Source organism: Poecilia latipinna, unplaced genomic scaffold (assembly GCF_001443285.1).
Source record: "Poecilia latipinna isolate Pla-1442-1.1 unplaced genomic scaffold, P_latipinna-1.0 Scaffold246, whole genome shotgun sequence".
In the NCBI taxonomy this organism is placed as follows: domain Eukaryota; kingdom Metazoa; phylum Chordata; class Actinopteri; order Cyprinodontiformes; family Poeciliidae; genus Poecilia; species Poecilia latipinna.
The window spans coordinates 149,164-161,121 of record NW_015112862.1 but is presented as its reverse complement, the minus strand read 5'-3'; positions in this window follow the sequence as shown (position 1 = coordinate 161,121).

The window sequence follows — 11,958 nt, the reverse complement described above, 5'->3', positions numbered from 1 at the left end:
AAAAGACGTAATACATTATAAAAGTACCTACGAGAATAACCTCTATATTGTACTAATACTTGTTACACTTTATTAAATGTAATAGACATGAGCCTTTTACAGTTATCAACATTGCTAATTACTGTTTGTGGATTTTAAAAAAGATATCTAATCTCAATTAAAAAAATCCAGAGAACATTTGTGGTAGAATCAGGCACTCAAATTAAGTTGAAGGGAATCCACTAAGATTCAGTGACTCTAAAGGGTGACAGAATAGCGAAACACTTGTGATTACACAGTTAAAGGACAGAAATCCTGCTCAGTAAAACTGAAGTATTTAACATTTTTTTCCCTGCAGTTTCAGACGTTTAGTGGCGTAGCAGAGATGAATGGTAAAGCCGCTAGTTTTGTTGAAAGCTTAAACATCTGAATATGAACATAAATGTTACTACATCTGGAAATCTGCATGGTTGGATGAACAAATGCATTATAGTCTTTTACGGGTGTGCCAAGAAATGTAAAATCAATGAATGTAGAATATTCTAAAATCAATAAAAAAAAAAGAATTGAATCCTCTGTCAGTTGGCCTCCATTTTGTAACGCAGCTGGTACTGGATCATACGCATATGGTGATGCGCTGCAATAAAGGGGAAACTAAATGGAGGTAAGAGATATTCAACTGACCTCATCTTCACTGGAGGCAACATTTTGACTCATTTTGCTTTTTACTGAATGTCAGGGAAGACCGAGCTTGACATTGAGCTTCCCTGTGCGCAGTGTTTGCAAAAATGAAACTTGAGTACTGAAAATGGGCGGAGTCAAGCTACAGCTGAGCTAAGTCACACGCTGGACATTGGAGCTTAGTGAGGTATGTTGTGTGATTGATCAGAAGTTTGTGGTCGTGTTTTATGCAGAAATGTGTATGAAGAGCAATGTGTACATATCGCCCAGCTGCTCCACTTCCACTGTTCAGTTTTTGTATCCGCAGGCGACATGAATGTTTTTTTGACGTGGTGAGGAATTGTGTAAATTTATGATTCTTCTCAAAACAACTACAAACACTGTCAAGTGGCTAAAAACTCTCTGATAGAAATCACATCGCCGTCGTCTATGGAGCATCTCTGTGACACTTCATAAAAGAATAGAGGGTTAAAGTAGTTTCATCTACGCGTGGTTAATATATAAAATCTAAAAAGTAATAACAGCCGGTTGTTGATCACGTGTTTCATGTGATGCAACAAATGTTTCTATACAGCCGAAACATCACCTCACTCTAACACCAAAACTTTATATCAACATTTTTTTTTTCAAAATTCCATTCCATTCCACAAATTTATTTTTCTAATTCCAATTTGCGCAATTTTAAGGTCAACAGAAATGTGATTGGATGAAAACAATCATTTGCTAGTGATGTGGTTTATTTGCATGCGCTTTAAATTGTAAACTCAATTGCTTGCGATTTCAAATACTTTGTGTATGAAAGACACATGAAATAGTACTCATTTTTGGCCTTCTTGGTGTTTCATACATGAGGAAAAGGAACGTCAGACCGGAGACCGAATGTGAGATATAAACACTCAACTCCACAAATTGTTTGTTTGCATAGATACATATAAAGACAGCGGGTCAAATGTCCTCCACAGGGATGTAACAAACAATACATAGTGTGAAATTAGATTGGATAGATTTTTTTCACCCCCTTAATAGATGAAAATATTATCCAAAAGGGCTTTTTGCATGTGTGCAGTCAAACTTAACCTGCTTTTAAAATAATACAGTAATCTGAAACAGAAGAAAAGACAACATCTGTAAGAGGGCAAACATTTTTTTAATGCACTGTATGAGTATATGATGCACGAGAGCGGAGCATGCTGTTGTGCAAGTGCAGCCAAAGTAAAAGTTTAACTTGATCCAACTAATTTTTGGTGAAACTAAAGAATTATTGAGTGACTGTTGGCCATCTACTCCAAGCGTTCTCCGCTTAAAAGTGTGTTTTTTTTTTAATGTAATAAATTTAGATAAATCTTTCATTAATGCTCCTAAACTTGCCAAGAAGCTGTCAAGATGTTTACTTTGATGCAGATGTTGTTCAAATTGCAAACAGCTGGAGATAATATTGATCTCTGTGGTTTATCCTCAGGCTAGTTAACTACCAGTGAAGATCTGGGTACAGTTTGTTTGGGTAACGTTGTGTTTCTTTGTTCCAACCCCTCATATTTCAGTGGCGAACGCCACACACATGGCTCCTCATGTGTTCAAAGTACCAAACTGACTGTGACTGCAGGTAAGATACTGTCGAATGACAAGTTCTCCACAGTTCCCCAATATTTAGCATATTTAAAATCTGTGCAAAAATGAGAGAGAATACTGTGGTACTGTGGTAATATAATTTGTGATTTGATCATTTGTGAGAGTTCTGCAAAGAGATATCAGAAACAAGTGATTTTCACATCCAGCTATTATAACGTCTCCAGAGACTTGTTGGAAGTTGGCAATCATAATTTTTTGTACAAACATCATAAAATAAAAGAAAAACTCCCCAAACAGAGTAACTGAAAACAACCGAATCCTCATAAACAATCAATGATCCAAAACATTGTCTGTGTTTTAGATCTTTAGTGATATACAGATTTCATAAAAGTTTTGGTTATTGTTGAGTAGCAAAAACTAACTAACTAACTAACAAACAGATGAGGATTTTTTTAATAGAGCTTCTACAACTGAAAGCCAGATATTTACATACACTAAATAAGAAGACATAAGCTTTACCTAGATACTGCCTGACATTCAGAGTAAACATTTCCTGTTTTGTGTCGGATAAAATCATTCTGTGTGCTGAATGTCAAAATAAGGCATTTATTTTGAATTTCTTCTAATTTAGATTGTTCAGGTAGAAGAATAAAACTTTAATTTCCTGGTTGACGTCTTGAGATGTTGCTTCAATATTTCCACATAAGATTTTTTCCTCATGATGGAATCTGTGAAGTACACCAAAATGTGGTGTCTGCATTTTGAAGACACAACATGATGCTGCCACTGCCGTACTTCACGGTTGGGCCCGTGAACATTCTTAACCTGGAAGAAAGTTGTCAAAAATGTCTTTTTATTTTTCTGGTATTTATTTTGAACAGACAAAAGATAAAAATACAAAAAAAAGAAAAAAAAAAAAGAATTAAAACAAATTATCCTGCCCAATTGACATGCAATTTTACATTATTAGTTTGAAAAGGAGCAGGTAGGAAATACAAGATCTTATGATTTCCTGCCCCTCTCATACTCATCAACTTATAAACATTTACATCTCCAGACACCAGATAAACTTCAATTATTTCCACATTACATGACACTTAAATGTCACATTCTCATCCTTAAATGTACAATTATTTATACATTTTTAATATCGCCAATAGCATTTTTGTCTTTAAAACACTCATCTTATACAACATATTTCCCATTTAAGCTCCTTTTTAAACACTCTTTTTAAGCTGGTTTATATTTGTACTTTTTAAAACTCATCATTATTCCATAAATCTACTCCTCACACTGATGCACACTGTTGTTCTAATACATTATTTATTTAGCAAATGTAGACAATTGATCCTAGCTGACCCTAAGGGATAAAAAAATTGGATCATTTTAATGTCTAACATAAAAAAACAGGTTAATGTTACATATCTGGTTTAAACTGTATATATTGCTAAAAAAAAAATGCTCTGACTTTTTTTTTTTTCTTGTTCAAATGTGTAATTCTGTGTTACACGAGCTGCAGCAGAGGTATGTTTGTCCTTCCCGGTTTCGGCCAGAATATTCCGCCCTGCATGGCCGCTAACGGCGGCTGAGCGTGGCCCTGCATTAATCAGGGAGCTGTGAACCCGCCGTTTAATTGCAGAGGAAGCCGAGCAGGTAATTACTTTTAAACCTCGTGAATGAGCGGACAAGGGAAGAAAACAAACAAAACAAAATAAAAAAAGAAAAGAAAGAAAAACACAGACACAGGACATCCATGCGTGGAGTTATCGGACCCACCTATGTTTGTGTTTTATTTATTTTTTTCTGCTGAGTGAGTTTGTGATATGTATATATGTTGTTTAAACCATGAAGGAGAAAAGTTAATGCCTTGCCAAAAATATTAATTGCCTTTTGAATATTTTGATAAAATGAAGCAGAAACATAAAGGTTAAGAAAAATGACAAACAGTTGTGAAAAAGATTTAAAACTAAATCTGGAAAGTATGGCAGGCATTTGGTTTTTGTTCGCTTTTCTTGAAACCTCTAAACACAAACCACTGCAGAAATCTCCTAATTATTGCACTGAATCCACTTGAGTAGTAAAGCCAGCTTTTCTGTGAAGGCCAACATTTTTTTTAATGTTATGATATATTTAGGCCTATTTAAATTACTTGTATAGGAATATACACTTGTATATTTTTATAAATGTTATATTACTGACGGTCATATTTGTACTTGCTAATAGTTTAACACTTTCAGTGGAGTAGATTGTCAACAAATAAGCAATTTCCTCTCAGGGATCAATAAAGTATAAAGTAAATAAAGTGTTAATGAACAAACAGCGCCATGAAGAGAGCAGACAGGCAAGGGAGAACGTTGAGAAAAGGTTTAGTCAGTGAAGTTTATTTATGAAGCGCCTTTCACAGACATGAATCACAGTAAAGATTACGTAACATGAACGCAAGCATAAAAGCACAATAAAATCCTGACATAAAAGGTTGGGAGAACAAAACTTTTTTTTTTTTTAAGTAAAAACACCAGGAGTCTGAAAAAAGAACCTGCTAGAACAAACAGTTCCACAGTTTAGTAGACACAGACTGAAAGGTCCTGTCTGCCTTAGATTTTAGCCAAATACGTGGAACAACCAGGAGATTCTAAACAAGTGTTTAGTAAAAATTTGTCCACATAATTAGGAGCCGGGCCGTTCAGGGGCCCCATAGGTGAGAACAAAAGCTTTAAAGGGGCAGTATTATGTATTATCCAGGCAAATAGTGTCATTTTATAGCACAATCAAGTAGCTATGTTACATTCAGTTATAACAATGCTCTATATATCAAAATTAACTTAAAAGAAATTTGATCTAGCAATTTGATGCCCTAAAACTGATGTCTGTCTCTTTAAAAAACTCTTCCACCAGTATGTCATCAGTTCTTCTCATTATGCTGTTTACAACCACTCTGAAAACGATATGCCCAGTTCCACCAAATGTTTGCTAATTGCTGCTGTCACTAGTGTGGAGGAGCTGAGTGGGTGGAGTCAGATGGAGAGGGTTCTCTGTGAGGCGGAAGCTCGACTACAGTTTGCAACTCCTGGGTGGGACTTTGTGAAAATATGTGGGGCTTTGAGGAAATGGGCGGAGCTTTGTGAGAGTAAGCCCCTGAATTCTTCCCACGAGAGTTTAAGGAATTTCTCAAACATACATGAAAGAATCAAAGCAACCCTCCAATTATTTTTTTTGATGAGGGAATAACATTAACATGATGTAAAGCTCAAAAAGTCTATTTTACATAATTGCCAATCTTTAAAACTAATTGTAAAATCCACTGGAAGTCAGCATAGAAATTATGAAACTGGGGCAACATCAACTTATTTACAAGATGTGGGAAGACGTCTCGCTCTTGAATTCTAAATACCTTTCAAATGTGAATCTTGACAATCCGTCTGGAGTCTAGACCAGCAAAAAGAGCATTACAACGCAATGACAAGAAAGGGGGAATTTTGCAAGACACTGCAAGTGAAGTGTTAGTGCAAACAAATTCCAAAACTGTGCTGAATTAGCTTTGGTGCATAAACTACAGCACACTGCACAGAAAAGGCTCAGCAGAACACTCTCATGCAGACGTTAACGAGAGCAGAGCAAACATCTGATAATGTTTGCATTCCTGCCTCATTTCTAATGCTCTGCTGGGTAAAGAGATGTCTTATCACACCATTGTTGGCCACAAACTCTTCCTCGTAAGTGTGTGTTTGACGGCGCAAGCTAACGGCTTGGATCCGATTCCTTCTTGTTCGTTTCCTCTGGAGATTTATGGCACCCTGACACGCCTTGGACGGAGCTGGCACAGTTTGTCTGATCAAGGAATGGCAAAAAAGGTCAGAGGCGAGGCTGTGCCACAATGTGCACTGCTTTCTTTATTATTGTTTGTTGTAGTTACACACGGTGAGGATATCGCAATAAAATTCTCGTTTGTAGACAGAAAAATCAATCTGAGATGAACAATAGAAGGAATGAGGAAGGTGAATGCAGAATAAAGAGAGGGCTGTTGTAAATAGAAAAAAACTAAGAATAAATTTCAAATAATCAGAAATTTTCTTGAAAAAAAACATTTCTGAGTTTCAAAAGCAAGATTTTTTTTTACTTCTGAAGTTGGAAATGTAAGTTTGAAAATGTAAGAAAAGATGAAATCTCAAAATTTAAATAATTTTTGGTGGAAATGTACTCTTTTTTTTTTTACTCTAATATGCCGTCATAGTGAACCATGTTCTGCAGAACATATTTGGAGCTGTTTTCCTGGTTCTTCACTAGGTGACAGCAGTGGGTTCAACCAGATTACAGCTAACCTTCTGCTGTCAGCACAAAAGAGCTCCTATGTTTTAATGCCCACAGCTCAGTACTATGCAAAATGAAGCACTGGCATGGAACTGGACCTCACAAGCTGGTCCCAGTCATGCAAATGTGTCCAGAGTCAACGAATCTAACAGTCACTAATGGCTAACTTGTGGACAAATACGGTTTTATATGTGAAAGTTTGATGTAGACGGAACGTCTTCATACTTTGCACAAAATATTTGGCTACAGCAGGAAGGATGCTGGAGGTATCTGATGAAAACTGTTGGCTCGTCGTTTGTGAGTCGGTGCGCTTGAGCAGCTCTGCTTTCATCAGCCATGTGGAGGGCAAGTTTCATCAGTTAGCATGTAATCAAATGTGGAAAAGTTCAAGAGTTGTGAATGTTAAGCACTGTGTGGATGTAGAGCGTAGAGATGTCAGTGGACTGTTATTGCTTTTCTTGTCTTGAAGTCAGCTAACTTTGGGTCCTACGATGACCGGTCTTGTTGTGTTTTCACCTGACTCTATGGAGATAGCCATTCAGCCCCCCCACACCCCCTCCATGTACCTGACAAAGTGGCTGTTGCTTTGAGTCCTGAGTCAATATTGACCTGGAACCAGGAGGAGAGAAGCAGCAGCAGCTTGGAGGATGACGGCAGCATCAGCAGCAACACTAGCACATGTTCGCTTCACCTGAAAAAAACTGGGAACCGCTAGTTTAGCGTCCTGCTGGAGGCTTAAATGCAGAAGGTGAAGTGAAGCAAACTTTTCATTGTCGATAATTTGACCAAACAATATAAATGGAAAAGGAAATGCAAATGAATGACAACATAGTGGACTCCATGGCTGATTCTGTTACCATCTGTATGTTGGTCCTGTCTAAGTTTCACCCAAAGTGTATCGGATCAGTACAACATCGGACGCCCACCTGAGTTCTGGATCTCCAGAGTTACTGCCTTCCTCTTAATGGTCCCTCTGGGATGTTGTGATGTTTTTTTTGTTATTGTTCCGGCCTAAAATAACTGATTTCGTGGCATCTTTTTCAAAAAGTTGCAAATTTTTTTAAGCTCTATTTTTGACTCTTCTTGCTATTTTAGCAATAGAGATTTTTTTTTAAATATGTGGAAATCAACAGCGAGCAAAACTTGTGGGCAGAAATTGAATTAGATTGGGTTTATAACCAGCATTAACTAACCAGAAAAGAATGTGAAATAAGCAACAACAACAGAGCAGCATTGTGGTGATTGGTCAGAAGCAAAAGAAAATATTTCACTTCCACATAAATTTACGAATGACAAAGGAATTTGCATTAATAACTGCAGTTGATTCTGTCAAGTTTATTTGCATAGAATATTTCAACAACAAGGCAAAGTGCTTTACAACATAAAAACCCAAGACAGCAACCAATTATGGAATGGCAATAAACATTACATTTTGTCAAATGCCATCATCAACTGTTTTGATTAATGTTCCAATTGTCACCAAGCAAAGGCTACTCTACTACTCATGTTTTAATCTTGATTTAAAGGAACACAGTGTTTCAGCAGTTTTACAGGTTTCTGGAAGTTTGTTCCAGATTTGTGGTGCATAGAAGCTGAATGCTGCTTCTCCGTGTTTGGTTCTGGTTCGGGGTTGCAGAATAGCCACAAAACCTGAGTGATCTGGAAGGCTGATTGAACAACACCAGATCTTTAATGTATTATCTTGCTAAGTCCTTAAATGATTTATAGACTAACAACAGTATTTTAAAGTCTATTCTCTGAGCTACAGGGAGTCAGTGAAAGGACTTTAGATCTAAGGTGATGTTCTCTATTTTTCTGGTTTTAGTGAGAACGTCAGCAGCAGCGTTCTGGATCAGCTACAGCTGGAGGATTGATCTTTTTTGGGCAAACCTGTGAAGACACTCTTGCAATAATCAACACGACTAAAGATAAATGAATGGATGAGTTTCTCTAGATCTCGCTGAGACTTTAGTCCTTTAATCCTGGGAATGTTTTTCAGGTGATAGAAGGCCGACTATGTAACTGTCTTTATGTGACTCTGAAGGTTCAGGTCAGAGTACATCACTTCACCCAGATTTCAGGCCTGATCTCTAGTTTCTGGCTGTAATAACTGAATTCATGCTGATTCTAGAACGTTCTTCTTTTGTTCCAAAGATAATACCTTCAGTTTTGCTTCTGTTTATCTGGAGAAATGTTTTTAACATACAGTAGACTGAGCTCAAATGTTTGGAGTACCAGTCTCTTGCTGTTTAAGCGGAGCACACAATGTAATCATTGAAGCTGCCCCGATTATAAAACTCTGAATTACGTTTGTGAAATGAAAAAAAAAAACCTTCCTCCTTGGATCTTTATCAGCTACTTTTTCACTGCCCACGATACTATTAAAAAAAGTGCCACGCATTAGAGACCTTAAGACATAACCAAACAGCAGTGAGACAGAGCCGAGTTTGCCGAGCCATGACAAACAGCGAAACCTCAAAGCTGCTGTGATCTGACGTGATTTAGCCAAAGAAAAGAAGAGGAAAATGCTCAATCCCTGACTACACATACACACACACACACACACACACCTTGCGCGACCTTTTGAGCAAACACGACTCGGAGACTTTCAAGTCCAACAAGGAAACACGCGCATAAGTACACACCCTATGTCACGGATTATGTTGACTCTGTTGCTGTGCCGCGCCGCAACGTGCAACACCTCCCCGTTCCACACTCAGCTATCCCAGCATAGGATCATCCATAGGTCATGTTTATGAACTGGGAGGAGTGAAGGATGCCAGCATCTTCGTCACTTTCCTCTTCTTCTTTATCTGCGGATGTATCATCTATGGGTTAAGCTGAGCGCGGCTTGTCAACTGTCTCTCTCTGATTTGTGGGTGTGGTGAAGAAATCTTGCTGCACTGATTGAGACCAAAGCTGCTGCTTCACCTGACAAAGAGAAACTGAAACTGATTAAATCAGCTTGAACGCTGATGGATTTAAATGCTATAGCTGTCCAGGGGGTTACGAGGTGTTAGCATGATGGATGGCTGAAGAAATGGGGTGTGGTCTACAGAGTTAGGTTTCAAGGATGTGCCATGTTGTAGATTGCTAACTTTACTAGCTACATTAGCTCTATTAGCTTTATTAGCTCTATTAGCGCTATCAGATTTATTAGCTTTGAGTTTTATCAGTCTTGCACTCTGCACAGACTCCTCTTTGATAACTGGTAAGTAGGTAGAAACGGAAAACTATGGAAACGTTTAAAATTGATTTGGCTACAGTGCAGCAGTTACATTCAATAAATCAGAATATTCTTGAAAAGTTCATTGATCTCAGTTAATCATGTTCACTAAATCAAACACCAACATTGGCTTAGTAACAGGAGGATGGTTTGAAGCCTTTATATTCTGTTAATTATGAAGATTTTCTGCTTACAGTTAATGAAAACACAGTATTAAGAATTAGACTATTACATCAGACCAATGCAAAAATATTTTTAATACAGACATATGGGCTTACTGGAAAGTATGCTTAATGCCTGCTTAAAGATAGATTTTTTTTTATATATGATTTAAGATGAAAATACTTCAGAGTCGCAACATTTACTTGTCTCTCTATGTCTGTCTTTTTTATTCTTCAGACTCTGTCATGATTAAATGCATATCATTCATTCACATCAGATTCAGATAAACAAAACAAATAATAATAAAACCAAAATGAGTTTCCTCTGCTGGGTTGTCTGGGTCTCCCTTAGAGGTAGTGTGATACACTCAGCCACCTGGAAGGGAATCAGAGTCTTCATGTCAAGAATAGCCAGTAGAGGTGGATGGGGGGATGGTTCTGGGCTGGCCTGGGAACGCCTTGGGATTCACCAAGAGGATCTGGTCCAAGTGGCTGGGGAGAGGAAGGGAAGTCAGGGGAGCTGTGCTTAGGCTGCTGCCTCCATGAAAAGTAGAAGATGGTTGGTAGGTAGACAGGCTGATAGTAGATACCTCTGTATTGGATAAGTATTGTAGAGGTAGATTGAAGTTGTATGTATACCTCAACTGGCCTTGTTAAATAGGAGACATGTTTTTCACACAATATCTGGGGAAAAATATAAACTCTTTGACTCATCAAAACAACAGCCCATGAATATCACCAAGGCAATCTTCAGGAGGACATACACATTGTTCAAGTCAGAATACAGCCACGCGACACTGATTTAGCCATGCACATGAAACTTCAGCTGAAAGTGATTGTTTCACATTGAACTCCAGGAAAAACTGACAGTGAAATTACTTTTGTGACTTAAGATCTTTAATCTTGAGTTTTTCAAGGACCATAAAGTGAAAACCTCACATCTTGTGGGTCTGTTATGTTGCAATAGGAATTAATACAGCTTTTATGTGCTACGTTATTAAGAAATTATTTTCTTTTAGACATAGACAGATTTTACTGTCATTCAACTGTATATTTATAAATGTACAAATTAAAAGAAATTTTGTTGCAAGGCTCCAATAATAAATAAATAAATAAATAATTAAAGGATCAATGTAAGTGTATATAATAAAAGATTGAACTAATGGGAGTTTAGTATCCTTATGGCATGAGGGATGAAGCTGTTGTGGAATCTGGTTGTTTTGCATTTGAAGCTGCTGAACCTTTTCCCAGAGGGCAGCAGGGAGAACAGACCATGCTGAGGGGTCTTTTATAATCGACTGAGCTCTGGACAGGCAGCGACTGTGAGTTGTGTCAAGGACGGAAGGAAGCTCAGTTTTATTTTAGCTTTTCCATTTTATTAATAGAGTTTTTGCATTCTTCAGTATAAAATCAGAAAATAATTTATCTTTTTTGTCACTGAACATCAGTTAGTTAATTGCAGTTACATGCTTTGTCTAGGCCTTAGACACAGTTTTCTTTACCTCAGATCATTCTCTTTCATCTTCCAGGACAGTGTCAAAGGACAAACACTTTATATTTATTTGTCCTGAACCAAAATGTTATCTGTGACACAAAAAAAGAAGCTTTGAATGATGGAAAGCAAGTTTCCCTGAATATAAACCTCTTCTCTCTTTCAGAACGTTGTCTGAGGTGAGGAGCGGTCGGCAGGTTCAGATCGGGGGTAAGGTCCGGATCAGTCTGCGGAACGGTACCGGACCGCTGCTTTCCTCCAGTTCACGCACGCACAGTCTGGCCTGTTTCCAAACGTTCCGGTTCTTGCACTGAGTGGGCCAAAGAACGATGGGTCCCCAGAGGTCAGAGATCAGAGGACACACTGGATGGCACATTCTGGGCCTGCACCGGTTCTGACAGCTGGACACCAATCCTTAACCAGAAGACACGATGTACAGCTCAACTCGGCTGTAAATTGATTGGTTCTGCGCAGTATCTTGGCTGCACATTTCTGGACTGAGATGTCTGATGTTGTTCCTGGGATCTGTTTTAGCCACTACT